The sequence below is a fragment of the Cyprinus carpio genome, chromosome A18 (genome assembly GCF_018340385.1).
Source record: "Cyprinus carpio isolate SPL01 chromosome A18, ASM1834038v1, whole genome shotgun sequence".
Lineage (NCBI taxonomy): Eukaryota > Metazoa > Chordata > Actinopteri > Cypriniformes > Cyprinidae > Cyprinus > Cyprinus carpio.
Genome location: NC_056589.1, coordinates 26793064 through 26810020, shown reverse-complemented (window position 1 = coordinate 26810020; position 16957 = coordinate 26793064). Strand labels below are relative to the sequence as shown.

Genomic DNA, 16957 nt, shown 5'->3' with positions numbered 1-16957 from the left:
AGGTTCGTTATAGAGTAACTATGGAACAATGAAGAAATTAAAATAACCTAATGCAAGAACAATCATCCCAAAAAAATGAGATAAAAAAAAATAAAAAAAAATATAAAAATTAAATAAAAGATAAAAAAAGCAGCTTTACAAAAACAACGTAAGAATGCATAAAGTGACCTTGCACTTTTTTCTCTTTGTTCTTGCAAACAGACGTGGCGCCTCACTGTTGAGCAACAGAGCGCCGATGTAAGACTTGCCGTAGTTGCATACAATGTTTGACTCCAGATCTGTGAGTGAGAGAGAGAGAGATAGAGAGAGAGAGAGAGATGAGAGGAGAGAGAGAGAGGAAAACGATGAAGTCGGCGATTGCTCTGCACTGGGTGGGTGGAGCAAAGATGAATAAGTCATGTGGGCGGTGTCTCACATGATTGGCAGGTGAGCTCTACCAGTGAGGTGGCACGTAGCTGTACCCAGGTGTTCCTTGGGGTCGGTATGTTGGCACGGGGACGGGGTGTGCTCCAATCTGAGTGTGCTGAGGGGTGGTCAGCAGTGTTCCTTTGGGAGAGATTGAAAGGTCATTTTTAAATCAAAATGATTTAATACACTATCACACAAACACACATTAAGTCCTGGAACCAATAAGAACCAATAGTGTGCTGCCTTGCTGCTGCTGAGTCTATAGATCCCAGTCGATGTCATTTTAAATAAATCTAATAAATAAATGTAAAAAAGTATTTATTAATATAATTTTATTAATTTTTTTAAATAACTTTTCTAAATTATAAATGTTTTATTTTTAATAAAAATATTAATTTAATTAAAAATGAAACTTCAAATTTTTTAATATATATAATTAAAATGCCATTTCTATAATTTTAATAAAATTTTTCAAGGATTTCTTTTATTTTAAATATGTATTTATATTTAACCAAAAAAATACACACACACACACACACACACACACACACACACACACACACACACACACACACACACACACACACACACACAAAAAAAAAAGAATATATAGTGTTTTATTTCTAATTTATCACTTGTAATAAATCTAATTAATAAATTAAAAACATTTATTATATAAATGTTGCATTAATTTAATATATTTTTCATTATAAAAATTCCCCCCAAAATTTTTTTTTTCTAGAAATATATAATAAAAAATATATATTTAAACATAGACATATATATTTATGTTTAATAAAAAATACACCTTAATGCTGAACTAAAACAAAAAAAGTTTTAAAAGCGATATTGCAGTAGTTGAAACTAGCATTGAAATAAAATCTCAGTTAATCAACTAAAAATTTATTAAAAACATTGATTATATAAATTGTAAAACGTAATATATTTTTATAATAAAAACTTATTTTTATTTTAAAACATCTATATACCTAATATACCCATTGATGAAGTAGGAAAGTAGTAGCTGTATTTTTAATACACATTCAAGTACATATTAATTTAAATTAAATTTATGCATTTAGCAGACGCTTTTATCCAAAGCGACTTACAGTGTATTCAGGCTATCAATTGTTACCTATCATGTGTTCCCGGGGAATCGAACCCCCAACCTTGCACTTGTTAACGCAATGCTCTACCACTTGAGCTACAGAAGCACAAATGATAATTAAAAATTTTTAAATATAATTTCTTAGCTTCAATAATATAAATTTTTTTTGAGTATCTCACCAGCAGACATGGCCATCGTTGTCCCGGCCACCATGCCCATGGCCATACCGTTGGACGGGGGTGCGGTACAGGAGCGGGGTAGATGGCGGAGGGGATGCTGTTGGGCTGGACCACGGTGGTGTGGTGGATGACATGAGGCTGGGCGGCGTACACTGGCTGTGTGTAATAAGCACCCTGAGAAACAAGATCAAATCAAATTACAAAAGACCGGTGACGGGAGCTGAAAGGCTGTACGGTCAAATCCTGTAAGGGGATGATTCACTGTATTGTGATGGTGGGTGTTATGGGAACAAATCCCAATAGTCCTGGATAGGAGGCAAATAAAGGGTCAAGTCAAGTTGGATTTCTCTCTTTGTCAAAAACATAACAAAGCATTTTGCTAATCATGGATTGTGGTGTAATTCCAGCTGGTTACAGGTTATAATTAGATTTTACCTGAGCATAGAGGTTCTGCTGGGGATAGGCACTTCTTATGGGGTACATGGCCGTCTGGTAGTTGGGAGATGGGGAATAGGGCGGAGGAGCTCCATGTTTCTGAGTAGGGGGCACTTTATAAGGTGTTCTGCAGTATATCCTGAAAAAGAGAGAATGAGACAGAGAAAGACAGCGTTAGGTCAAGCAGGCGTCTGCCACAAAAAGCAATCGAATAAACACTATTTATGTCTAAAAAAAATATTAATTTACACTCGTCTATGTCTCTGGTTGGATTTCCAAAACCTCCATATCGCCACACTTCTGGTGAGGCAACAGTAAAGCACACTAGAGTTGTAAGGATGGAGTGTGCTGCACAAAAGTGTGCCTAACTAAACTAAAGCAACCATATGAAGTGCACAACATTCACACTTCCTCTTTTCTACACACACTGTCTGTTAGACTTTTTATTGTTGACATCAAAGTGGAAAAAAATGCACAAGAATGTGACTTCAGCTGCACAAATGGGAAGAATACATGGCTTGAGGCGTTATTAGTTATACAACACACCGACAGATTCCCTTCATACTAAAGACACACTGTCAGTCATTTCTACACTGACCATGACCACTGATGCAACACGCCGGACTCAAGCCTTTCAATCTGTCTAATACAACCCCCACAACACTCATTTAACATTGCAGTCTCAGAATGAAACCTTAGATCTCAGACAGTATGATACTACCTGTCACAAACCCTAGTGAACTGCCTACATAGACAGCATTTTAAGACATCACAAAAGAAACACAAAAGAATGCATTTGTTTCATTTCAGAGTTAATTAAATCCATAAAAAAAAAAAAAAATTACATATATATTAGACTTCAACTTATTTCATTTCAGCTAGTTCATGTTCATTTAGCTGATGTATTACAATAACCAAAACTGAAATAAAATTAATAAAGACATAAAAAACACTAATAAATATGAAAAAAACCACACAACGAAATTACTAAAATTGTAAATAATAAAAAAAAAAAATCTGTATCTTAATGATTTGCACTTTTGGCATAAATTAGTATAGCATTTATCTTTTGCAGTAAGTATGCAATGTGAAAAAAAATCATCCATTATAATAATAAATCAAAATAAATATAAAATAAGCTTGTTAATTAATAGGGATAATACTTCAAAATAAAATTTTATTTCATTATTTTTAAATTATAAATATTAAACAAATCATTATAAAAATATATTACAGATATACAATAATTCTATTGAACTATAAAATAAAATTAGTATTAAAATTATTAGTACTATTGTTATTATTATACAAAATAATAATAAACACAGCATTTTTTTCGCATCTCTGACCAAATATATATATATATATGTATATAAAAATCAACAACTACTTTCATTTGACTTAGGATACTGCCTTAGAAGGTAATTGCCTATGTAAGCAGCTCACTGGGTTTTGGAACAGAACTTGTTGTAAAGTGTGTTTACACAGCATGCGTGAAAAAGTCTTTATGTGATCAAATCCTGCAGGGCCAAAAGTGTGTGTGTGTGTGTGCACACACTCGGGGGAAACAGAACAATGAGGGCAAGTGTTCTTTCTTTGCAGTGCGGGGAAAGGGTGTGTGTTTGTGTGTTATAGAGTCACAGGGGAACACACAGCAGTTACAGTAGAGTATAGTAATGATATTTACTGAATGCTGTAGATGAGGCCTGGTACTGCCTGCTCTCTGAACCAGCGTCCATGGCCAGGTCATAGGAGCCTTCTGGCGGGCCCCGGAGCAGATGCCGTCTGGGGCCAGGCCTGCTTCACCAGCAGCACTGTCCCAAACAAAACACAACAACACAAAAGGGTTACTGACATGCGTCACTATTGTGTGTGGCCAAATCTTAATCTCCAAAATCTGCCTGACTGCCTGTCCTCCACTCACAGTCCATCAGTAAACCTGCATTAACATAAACACCAAAAGTAGGGTTCCAGAAGTAAAAAATCCTATTCAATTAAAAGACCGATCTACCATAGCAACCATTGATTTCAACACTACCCACAATCCTGAAGCAAGCAGATGATGAATTAAGCATGGGACATTTTTGCAGGGCAGGTTAGTGAAACTAAAACTACCAACCTGGCCAATTTACCTAATATGGGATGTGGCATTGTGTAAAAGACAATAATAAACTAAATGCTCTTTATGCTACATTGATATTCTTCTCTTATGGCAATAAAGAAAGATTGTAGTTCAAGCAGTAACGCACATTCAACTTTTCAAAAATAACGATTTTTCTATTCAAAAAAGAAAACACAAAAAATGACAACATTCACAAAGATTTTTCTATTCAAAAAGAAAAGATGGTTCAATTCCTCCCAAAAAACTGAACATCACTGAATATCAATAAATCACACTATGGTTCAAAATCAAAACATTATCATACTGGTTACTGAATGCTATGGAATATGCACCGTACACTGCCTAAATATATATTAAAAAAATATATAAAACAATAAGCATTATCCACTAATATTTTAAATGGCAATATACTAGATTGTTGTCACATGACCTAATCACTTTATTTTCTATCCTTAGTTCAATTTTGTATTAAATGTGTCAACATCTGGCAGTGCAAAAAGATTTAAAAATTCGGATATCAGAATGATGGATTACAACTGGATTGGAAAGCTTGCATACAATACAGTATATAATATATTGCATCTTTAATTCAGCACGTGGATCTAGTTATATCCTCACAGAAAGGTTAATTTGCACTTATTCCAATTTTATGTAAAATGTCTTACTTTTGGTAGTTTAATCAACAAAGGGACATGTTAAAAATAATCTATGGTTCATAATGGTTCATTTGTCACCCTAGAAATGGAAGATTAAATGTGTGATATTGCATGGAGCGTGCTACAAACATCTACTGCACATTTTGGCAAATGTAGTAATCTTTACATGTGGAGTTTATGCTGTTATGCTACATATACTGCAAAGAAAGTCTTAGAAATATGGTAGAATGCTAACTCATATGACTTTATGAGTTGGCATAGAGGTTAAAGATCTAAGCAAAGTTCACTGTAGGCTGAAATCCCTCAAAGGGAGATCATGAACTATTGGCCGTAAGATAGCCACGCAACCCGGATTACTCCAGGAGGACTGACTCTGTAATAAGATTGCAGGAAGTTACGTCAGATAAACGCATCAGCAAAGTGATTAAAAGGTATTTCATTGTAAGCCTTCCTTCCTTCCCAATGCAGCAATCCTGGCAAAGCCACAAGGGGGCGAATGTGTGAACTCGTGCAATGTTCCCAAATACAAGAGAGCACAGAGAGACCGAGAGAGAGAGAGAGAGAGAGAGAGAGAGAATCACAATGGCATGGGGCTCTGCCGCATAGACGCTGCGCACATGATTTTTAACCGCAGCATTACAGCTCTGCGCAGGCCTTTATATCTGATTCAGATATCTATTATGATAACCATGCTACTTAAAAAAATGATTAAATTATGATACTGTAGGAAGTATGGTCTAAAAGATCCATACATTTAATAGATAATAGAGGTCGACCTCTATACTGATAACTAAAAGGGCAAAATATAGCTGATAAACAATTATAGTTAGGAAAGTTTTTAAAATCAACAACGTGTGAAAACCTTTCACTTAATGTAAAGCTGGCACTAAACATTACTGGAAAATTAACATTGACTTATAACCATGAGAATATTTTGTAATTATTAAAATAAATTAAAATAAATACAAATAGCTAAGCTTCATTACCACTGACGTTTTTATTATTCTTTATTTTATTGTCATGTGAAATATATAAATAATGTACTATTAGTGGAGAGAGAAAATAAAAATGGACATAAATAAAATCAATAATAAAAATAATGAATTTTGTCAATAGGATAACTAAAATCAGGCAGATAACAGATTAATTGCTAATAGTTTTTTAAAATCAGTAATATGAATGGAAATGCTCCAGTTTTTGTAAAAACATGCTAAAACTCAGAAGATAAACATTATGACTAAACCATCAGCAAATTTTGTAATTATCAAAATAAATCACTACTTATATATTTATATATATAAATTTCCTGCTTTTTGTATATATAAATTTGCTCTCCTATGCTCTTTATCATTTAGTTGCATTTTATTCTTTGTATTTAGCATTTAGTAACCACTTTTTGTAATATGTATTTTAAATGGTATTTTTAATCATAAATAAAAAAGATCTTGTAGAAATCTTTGAGCTCCAAATGCATGTAATGGAGATACTGGGTGGAAAAACAAAGAAACGTATTGAGAAAGTGTATCAGATTGTGTAAATAAAGTGCTGTTCAACCAAAAGTATAATTTACTGATATCTAAGATCACATCCAAACAAGCCAGAAACTAGACCAAACATAAAAATATGAATGAGCATTTATATATATATATATATATATATATATATATATATATATATATATATATATATATATCTATATATATATATATATATATATATATATATATATAACCTGATTCCACCAGCAAAATGTCAACTGGATCTCTGATCTAAGACAGTCTGTACAAGCATCTGAAAATGGCAGGTGGCATGTCATAACATTACAGACAGAAATTATACAAGCATCTGTTCAGGATGGCACTGATCACACCACAGACCTCACAAACCAATCCACTAGTGCACCATTTACATCCTGATCCAAAAATGTCTACTTACAGCACAAATCCGGTAGAATTTTTTTAACAAAACAGTGTTAATGGCCATGCTAAAAGTTGAGTCACCGCTGGCTCAAACAAGCCTGTTAACACAATACTAATGGGAAATGATCTGCATTAAAGTCAACCTTCTTCACATGACTCATCCTCACTGTGTCTGGTTTCTCTCCAGACTCAATTTCACACTCAAATGAAGCAGATTTACACCTGAAAAACTTCAAAATATAATTTGCATACATCACTCGAGATTCAAGACACAAATAGATGTATGTCCTAAAATCATTTCAGGAAGAAGCTCATAAAAAACAAAGCAGTGGCTTTATGAGTTACACTGTTACACGAATACAAATGAAGCCATTTTTCGAACCCTTATGAAGATGTTGTATGTATGTCACTAGCTGGAAGCAGCACTACAGTATAGAACAGTGATACACTGTTTAACTGTTCAGTCACAGGCCAGCATCATCAAAACGAGGCTATAGACAGTGTAATGCATTACTGCGTTTGTGAATGCTGCATGTGTTTGATTGTTGTTAATGGATCACTGAAGTGTGTAAATGTGTTTTTTACTAATGTAAGTGTGTAATACTCCATATACACTGGACAGCGTTGAGAAAGCATGTGTTTACACACCTGGTGGGTATCCCGGGCTACCTGTCTGATAAAGGTTGGCTGTGTAGGTCGGGGCAGTCGTAGGGTAAACTCCTGGATAACCTGTAACCGTGCAAAGAGACAGCAGTTGAGAAATGACACTAAAACTTGTTGAAAATCAACATGAAATCAAAACAAGCTATTTTTTGAATGATGTAGTGGCCATTTTTAATGACTGAATTGTACTGGCTAATAAAGTAATGTTTATTCAAGATAAACAATTTTCCTCAATAAATCGAGTAAATATTGTGCATATATGTAATTTTTACTGATATTAAATTATGTATACAACCGTTCAAAAGTTTGCACTTATGCTCATCAAAACTGCATATATTTGATTAAAAATGCAGTAAAAACAACAATATTGTAAAATATCATTACAATTTAAAAGACCAGTTTTATATTTGAAAGTATATTTTATTCCTGTGATATGAAGCTGAATTTTCAGCATCATTACTCCAGTCTTCAGTGTCACATGCTCCTTCAGAAATCATTCTAATATAAAAAATTTCTGATCAACAAACATTTAAAACAATCATGCTGAAAACAGTTTTCATATTTTGTGGAAACCATGATACTTTCTTCTGATGAATCGAAAGTAGAACAGCATTTATTTGAAATAGAAATCTTTTATAACATTATAAATGTCTTTACTGTCACTTTGGATCAATTTAATACATCCTTGATCAATAAAAGTATTAATTTCTTTGAAAAAAAAAAAATTATAATAAATATTATATATTGGACATCTGCCACACTGCTCACTAGATCTCATATTGATGATTTAAAGAGGCGTATTGTTTGAGGACTAATCAAAACCGACTCTACCTTCTTTAATACAAAACATCTGGAGATTTGATCATGTGCATGCATTCGCTGGAAATCAAACCCATGATCTCGGCACTGCTGATGTTTTTGAGCATACACCAAATTAGACAAATGTTTCAGTCATCAGAACATAAATTCATGACAGCAAGTGCAGATTCATTTCTGTAAATGAAGAGGCTGTTCATTTTTCCAGACATACTGATGCAAATCAATCTCTGGAACCTGTGCCATCATAAGAAAAGGACAGAGAGAGTCAGAGAGAGCTTGATTGGACAGGATGGGCACAGATGGTCCTCCATTATGACTCGTCTGTCTCAATAAGACACAGTCAGATGAGTGTGAAAGCCAGCGCATCGCTCTCATAAAGAACAGCACGAGCTATCAGACGTACAGGGCATCATGGGAAGAGCATTCAGGTCTGAAACAGGTTGATAGACATTGGAGGAAACAGGTTCAGCTCATCTAACGCGAGTCTGTGACATCACATGCTTCTTACGACTGATGATTCTCGCATCCTTTACTCAATCTCATGCCACTTATGTGTATTTATCTGTAAGAAGAGATTCAGGAGAATGCTCAACCCTGGCATTCACCTTCAAATTCACCTGCCAGAGCATTTCTATCCCACATCTTTTTATAAAACATGCTATTATTGCAGTTATTAAATTACTGTCTCAAATATGAGCAAATATTCAATATATCAAAATGATGAACTTTTGCAACACTGACAATATTATTAAACTGAACTGAATCATCAACACTGAACTAAATACTAATTGTAGAAATGTGTTACAGCTGAAAAAAATGTTTCGTAATTGATACATTTTGCAACATTAACACTTTATTATGCTTTAAAACAATCTGTAACGCATATGTAAATTTATATTAATAAATGTGACCTGACTATTAGCTTTTTAGAACATTTTAGAAATGAAGCAACCTAAAATGACTGAAATAGCTATTTGCTATTGAAAGTGATTACATTATGATGAAAGATTACAAAGACCAATATTTATTATCTTTGGAATAACGTGCACTGATGAATCTTTAGTAACAAGAGCAGAAACATGTGCTAAGAAAGTAAATATGCTGAAATATTCATTCTGTCTTTAAAGCTGAAATTTTTCATTTTTGACAATCAAATAAATTCAATTAATTAATTCAAGACTACCCTAACTAACTCCCCTCTGATTGCATGAGCACACTTTTTGTAGAGTTTTATAAGAGATCTTAACAATGTCTTAAATTGTACTCAAATTTGTCTCGATACCAAAGTCGATCTATTTCCCAGCAAATTATGTCAAGAAATAATCTACATTCATTATTACAGCTTAACTGAGATACTTTCACTGTACGTCAACAACTGTCACATCTGTCTCTATTTTTATTTCTCCTAAAGAATTTTCTAAAATAAAACTCATACTTAAATCGTACATGAGAAAACCTCTAAGTAATAACATTTTCCTCTATGTAATGGCAGAAAGGCATTATGAAACAACTGAAAGTGAGGGAGAGAGAGAGAGAGAGAGATTTTGGCATGTAAAACAGTCTCTATTGACCCAGAGAATCCCTTCAATAAGAGCACATCAAATATGAGCCCACCGTTGCCATAGCAGCAGACAAACACCTGCCATGAGTGACACAGATGCACACAACACTCACACGGCTCTACATGCATGAACACGAACACACACACACACACACTAACAAACACTGAACAGAGGTGAAGTTCGCATTAATGCACACACTGCGGCATTCCTGCTCATCAGACAAACCCTGCCGTCAGTGATGATAAAAACTGCATTTATTGCAGAAATGTCCTCTTATTGCTGAATCATTACATTTTAATGTGAGATCATGAAAACAAACCTTTTTTTAGCATGTGACTGCTGAATTGTATAGAGTGAGACATGTATTAATAAAACATGTTGTGCTGTCTCTCATCACATACCTGCATATGCCATATTCTTGGGGTTTCCGTATGGGGTTCCCGGCTGCACTGGACTGTACACCGGGTTCATGGTGGAAGACAGCCTGTTCTTACTGAGAGAGAAAGAGACAGAGAGAGAGAGAGAGACAGCAAATGAGTTAGACCAGTGTTGATTTAACAGGCATAAAGCAAAATTATGAAAATACACACACACACACACACACACACAAAACACACACACACACACACACACACACACACACACACACACACACACACACACACACACAAACACGACTCAAAATTTGTAGCCCTACATATTCGCACAAGATGCATCATATTTCCTGTATACCACGAAAAGCCCTACACTGTCCATTTTTACCTGGTTTTAATGAATTATGTAAAGCCTGGTTTAACCTCAGAGGCTCAGAGCACATTCAAGATGATTCTGTAAAGCCTCAGTAAAGAAACAGCCTTCATATGTGTTTGACTGCAGCTTTTCACGTGATTGGGTTGCATTTGGAGGATAAAACCTTGCGTTTCAATGTAAGTATTAGATTACCATTAATGTCCATTTACCTGTCTGATGTAATTTACACTACCATTAAAATGTTTGGGGTCAGTAAAAAAAAAAAAAAAAAAAAAATATAATCTATAAATAAATCTCTTATGCTCACTAAGGATGCATTTATTTGATTCAAAAATACATTAAAATCAGTAATATTCCAAAATATTTTTGCAATTTCAAATAACAGTTTTCTATGTGAATATATTGTAAAATGTTATTTATTTCTGTGATCAAAGCTGAATTTCCATCATCATTACTCCAGTCTTCAGTGTCACATGATCCTTCAGAAATCATTCTAATATGATGATTTGCTGCTCAAGAAACATTTCTGATTATTATCAATGTTGAAAACATTTCTTCAGGATTCTTTGATCCTTCTTTGAAGGAACAGCATGCATTGGAAGTGTAATCTTTTGCAACATTATAAATGTCATTTTTCTTTGTCATTTTAAAAAATCAATTTAATGCATCTTTGCTGAATAGTATTCATTCCTTTCAAAAGAAAAGTGCAGACTACAAATGGTTGAACAGTAGTGTGACAGTTACTGTTTAATCAGTAATTACATCTGATAATTTTATTGTTCTACCTACTTCTATACTCTACATCCTTTAAAATTTCTGAAAACATATAAATATAAAGTGGTGGCCACTCTACACTTTTACTTCTCATACACATACAAAGACAGGAGACGGAGTACACAAGTATATGCGAAAAAACCTTTATCTTTCACTGTGCCCTAAAGTTTAACTTCAGCGAATCCATTAGAGAATTAGCAAATGCAAAGCCACAAAACCATGAATTCATTTTCCCATCAAAATAAGCAATTACAAAAAAGTTAGCAATTATTATTTATTATGCAATGTATTAATTATTGAAAACACAAGTCCTGGAGTGTAACATCACATTCGGTTGCTAATAATCCTTGCAGGGTCTGAAAAAATCTTGCATGTGATGGATATTTACCAAGACTTCAAAAATAATCATCTGAAATAATGTTAATAAAAAAAAATGGTGCTGAACATGAAAACAGCAGTAGAGTGATATTTCCATTGTGAGACTGAACTAGTGATCGGATCTTTATGGCAAACAGTGTGTGTGTGTGTGTGTGTGTGTTATCTTCTCTTAATGAGATTCTTCTCAGATTCCCTGATCACTCTGATGGAATTATCAAGTCAGTCAATCAGGGGGAACGACAGAAACAGAGGAAGAAAAGTGCACAAATAGGGGAGGATCATGCGTCAGAACCTTCTCCTCGCACCTCGGCCACACACGACGGAAACGGGAGAAGGCTGCGAGCACAGAGCTGTTAGCATGTGTTCAGATGTGCCATGAGTGTGTCACGAGCTCGTGTGGGAGAGGTGAAATGTCAGAGGGGAATGTGGCGTCAAAGCGAGCGGATTTATGATCTATGATCACACACACTCACAAAACGCCATTATGAAAGATCAAGGTCACGACATCCAACTAGTCAAAGTGCCTTGATGCTGCATGAAACATATCAGAGATTCAAAAAGAAAATTGCTTTCCATTCCCCTAAACATTTTATAAGCATGCAAAATGCACTAGGGAAGTATAATATAATATTTGGCAAGTTAGAGAAAACAGCATTAAGTCACGAGAGGTCATGAGTTACAGTGGATTTTACTATGTTTAAGTGGGATCAGTTGCTTACAAGATCCCTTTAGCATTGAATAATCATTGTAACGCATGGCCTCTCATGGCTTACTGCTTTAATAAACAAGTATAAGCTTAATTAGAGATTTAAAAAATGACATTATTATACAATGGATGAGTCCTTGTTTAAAAGGCACTGTAATAGTCAACACACACACACTTGAATTCTATTGCCAACCATAACCATGTTAATTGTGATTATTCAGCAAAGGTACATTAAATTGACTAAACTTGACAGAAAATTATATTTGTTCTTGAAATGTTTATTGAGCAGCAAATCAGCATATTACAATGATTTCTGAAGAATTGTGTGACACTGAAGATTGGAGTAATGATGCTGAAAATTCAGCATTGCATCACAGGAATAAATTACATTTTACAATATGTTACAATAAATAAACATTTATATATATACTGTATTTTTCTCAACTTTTCAACGGTAGTGTATATTTAATAAATTGTATATTTAATTGAACACTTTTTCATTTTTGGTAAAATTAGGGTAAAACGAACCCTTATTGCTTACAGTCAACATGAAATCAAAGTCTATTTATGTTTTTAAATACACATTATTCCAGTGACATCACTGAGACCTCTTGTTTTTCGGCCACGCACCGGGAATTACCTGATTCTGTAATGGACATTTTTTACAAATCCACTCGGATAGGATCTGGAAATCTATGACATCATCATTATGAAAGCAAAATGGGTTATGAATGACATGTCATGTTGACTTTCATAAACTTAATCAGAGGTACAAAACCAGCAACGAGCAGGTGAAACCCGTGTGCTGCTCTGACTGACATGTAGCTCATAACAGCTGGAATCAGAGTGAACACAACATCAGTAACGTCCCAACCCCAAAACACACATAACACAAACACACACAAACACATACACACACGAGCACTAAGACTGACCTCTTAACGTTCTGACTGGTGTCTGTTGGGTACAGAAAACTGAATTTGTCAGTGGAATGCCCGCTTGCCATTCTCAGTGAAGGAAAGGCAAATGAAGGAGGTAGGAAGAATGGATATGCAAATCTGGAAATGACAAAAAAGAAGGAAACAAACAAAAACGAGAGCAGGTCGTGATTAAAAGGCAAACCATCAAGCACAAGCACAGCAGAGCAAAGCAAAACACAGCAAAGCAACATAAAGCGAGCAAAGCAGTGGCCTGAGCGAGTGAGCGAGAGGGAGAGAGAGAGAGACATAAAGTGACAAGCAGCAGAAATCAAAGCTCACACACCTTCACACACTGATGGACAGATCAGTATGGGGTGAATAATGGTGCGTCAGGGACAAGCAGTGCTGGGTTTAAACAGCGTTCTGGGAATGTTCTCGCGTACATGTAGATTTGATTCAAACTGCAGTCAAATCCACTTAATATCCCTTCCCTTAATAAGACGCTTATTTAATTCCCACACACTTTAAAGGGGTCAGCGTTCAGGATGAACAAGGAATATCGGTTTCATTTCACATTATTACATATTACGGACAAGCATTTTGATCAGTTTCACTACTTAAAGGAATAGTTCAGCCAGAAATGGAAATTTTCCTCGCCCTCAGGCCATCCAAGAAGCAGATGAGTTTGTTTCTTCATCAGATTTGGAGAAATGTAGCATTCCATCACTTGCGAGCTAATGGATGCTCTGCAGTGAATGGGTGCCGTCAGAATGAGAGTCCAAATAGCTGATAAAAACATCACAATAATCCACAAGCAATCCACACCACTCCAGTCCATCAGTTAATGTCTTGTGAAGCCAAAATCCACAAGATATTTTTAACTTCTGCCTCTATCCATAATATTGCTTCCTCCAGGGAAAAGTCATCTAGTCTGAATCAGGAGAAAAATCTGCACAGATCGAGCACAGTTTACAAGCCAAAACAGCTCTAAACAAATATGTTGAGTGGATTTTGATGTGAGAGACAACAGGAGATGGTCTTTTTCTTCGGAGGAATCATTGTTATGGATTATGAACTCATATTTTAGCCAGAAGCAACACTTTAAAGTTAAAACATCCTAATGATGGATTTGCTTCTTCCAAACACTCATCTTTTGGCTTCACCAGACATTAACTGCTGGACTGGAGTGGTGTGGATTACTTGTGGATTATTGTGGTGTTTTTATCATCTGTTTGGACTCTCATTCTGACGGCACCCATTCACTGCAGAGCATCCATTGATGCATGCTACATTTCTCCAAATCTGAGGGGGGTGGGGGGCTTTAAGTAGGAATGCCTTTAAGTAGGAATGTTTGCTTTGTATAAATGTGCTTAAAGGGACAGTTCATAAAAAAAAAAAAAAAACTGTCAATTTACTCACCATGTCATTCCAAACCTATATTCATGTTATTCTTTTGTGGAAAATAAAAGAAGATATTTTAAAGAACATTTTTATTTTTTTATTTAATGCAAGTAGTGCAACCAGGATAACAATAATGCATACTCACTTTAATGCTATATATAATATGACTTAATAAGATACCAACATCGCCCTCTAGTGCAGGTATTGTGCACCTGCGCTGGCCATCATCAGATTATTATCACTTCTGTTTAATGGACAATTCATAGTGACATAAAGCAGGTTTGACTGCAATTTGTGCATGTGCATGTTGTGTTTTATGTGCATGGGCGGCTCTGAGGCGCTGGTGTTCTGCAGACCACGAGTCATTAATCAGGCTGTGACAGGATCACCTTGAGCTGCTGGAGGATGAAGGTGCCCCTCGCACCAGTACACAATCACCTCTCCCTCTCTGCACTAATGTCTTCCTCAGTAGGCCAGCATGACTGATAGCATGGTGAAGGAATCCAACTGCCATACAGACGTAATGGGGAAATCTACTGAAAACGCAGGTGTGTGTATTCAGAACACGTTCAGCCGTGATGTAATCGACTGCCTCGTGATTCACAGATTCTTATTCTTATCAAATATACTGATGTAATATGAAAGACCAGATAACATGATTCCTGAACAATAGAAACAAGACATGCTACTCTTTTTCACCAATAAATCTGAGCGACCTTTTAACTTGTGATTCAATGATGATTTTTTACAAATCATTTTATGGAGAATTCTAATGGAGAATTCTATGGCAGACTTGGTATGAATCAGGTATGAATCAAACCATAAAAAAAAGACATCCTGAGATTAAAATGCATCTCAGTGTGATCAAGGTGGCAAATTTTCCATTCATAAAATAATACCTAGTAAATGAAATATTTTACAGCAGATCATAATTTAAAAAAAAACGCATATTCGATACACTCATCTATTAAAAAACATTTACGTTAATTGAAAAAAAAAAAAAAACATTAACAGAAATGTACATTTAGCAGATGCTCTTATGCAAAGCAACTTACACACACACACACACACATATATACAGTATACATACAGTATGTATATATATATATATATATATATATATATATATATATATATATCAATTTAGTCAGTTGCCAAGGCAACATTTTGTTTGGGTTAATTTGAAGTACTACTAAAACTGATATAAAAATGAATAAAACTAAGCAGAAAAATATAAAAATAAATACTAATTCAAAATATGAATTAATAATAAAACAATATAGTAATGCTTTTACAATAACACATATTCAGACTAGATGTTCGCTTAATTCAAATAAAATTATTATATCAATATTCATGGTCGTCTCTTTAGGAACAAAATGCCATCTTCACGTACACATAAACAAAACACAACCCTCAATGGCAGCAACGGCATTTGGAATAATTAACTGCAGCACACACACAGACAAGAACGAACCTTCTTATGGCTCAATGACCAAAATGCAGCACAAAACTGCAGGCAGAACACACTGAAGTGCACTCATTATGGCGAGCAGGTATTATTCACTGCTTTCTGTGCTCTTCTACAAGCCAAACACGCACAGTGGCTCATGAAGGGTGGAGAATGGGGTTGTGAAGAGCACACTCGGGTAACTAACCAGCATTAAACAGCACCAGACTGCTCTTCCTCCGTCCCCGGAGAGTCGTTCATGGGAGAAAAGACGTGCAGGAAAATGGCTGACTGCTAATACACGGCTGGTTTAACGCATAGCAGAGCTCAGAGACGGCAATAAAAACACGGCATTAACTGATATTAATGTATGCAGATGAGAGAGAGAGAATATTACAGAGACACTGGTGATCAGGACTTCCTTCATGTCTTCATTAAGGGTTTCGTTTACTGTCCTACCTTAATTCTAGGCTTGGAAATCGATAAATGGTTCTGAGTATTAAAAAAAAAAATTAAATAAAAAAATACTGAAATTAAATTATTTATTATGTTTGTTTACAGTTATGTCAGCTTTCTTTTATTCATGCAAATGGAACAAAATATGCATTTAAAAACATACTTCCTCAAAATTACTATACATATATATGAATTATGCACAACTGTGCTTTCTTTTATGTATTTTTTTTTTAGATCTTGACAGAAATGGA

The 16957-nt window shown here is 34.9% G+C and overlaps 1 pseudogene; it reads right to left on the bottom strand.

Moving 5' to 3' along the window:
• Positions 1 to 249: 249 nt before the first annotated feature.
• LOC109051767 overlaps positions 250 to 16957 on the bottom strand; it is a 29662-nt pseudogene continuing 12954 nt past the window's right edge.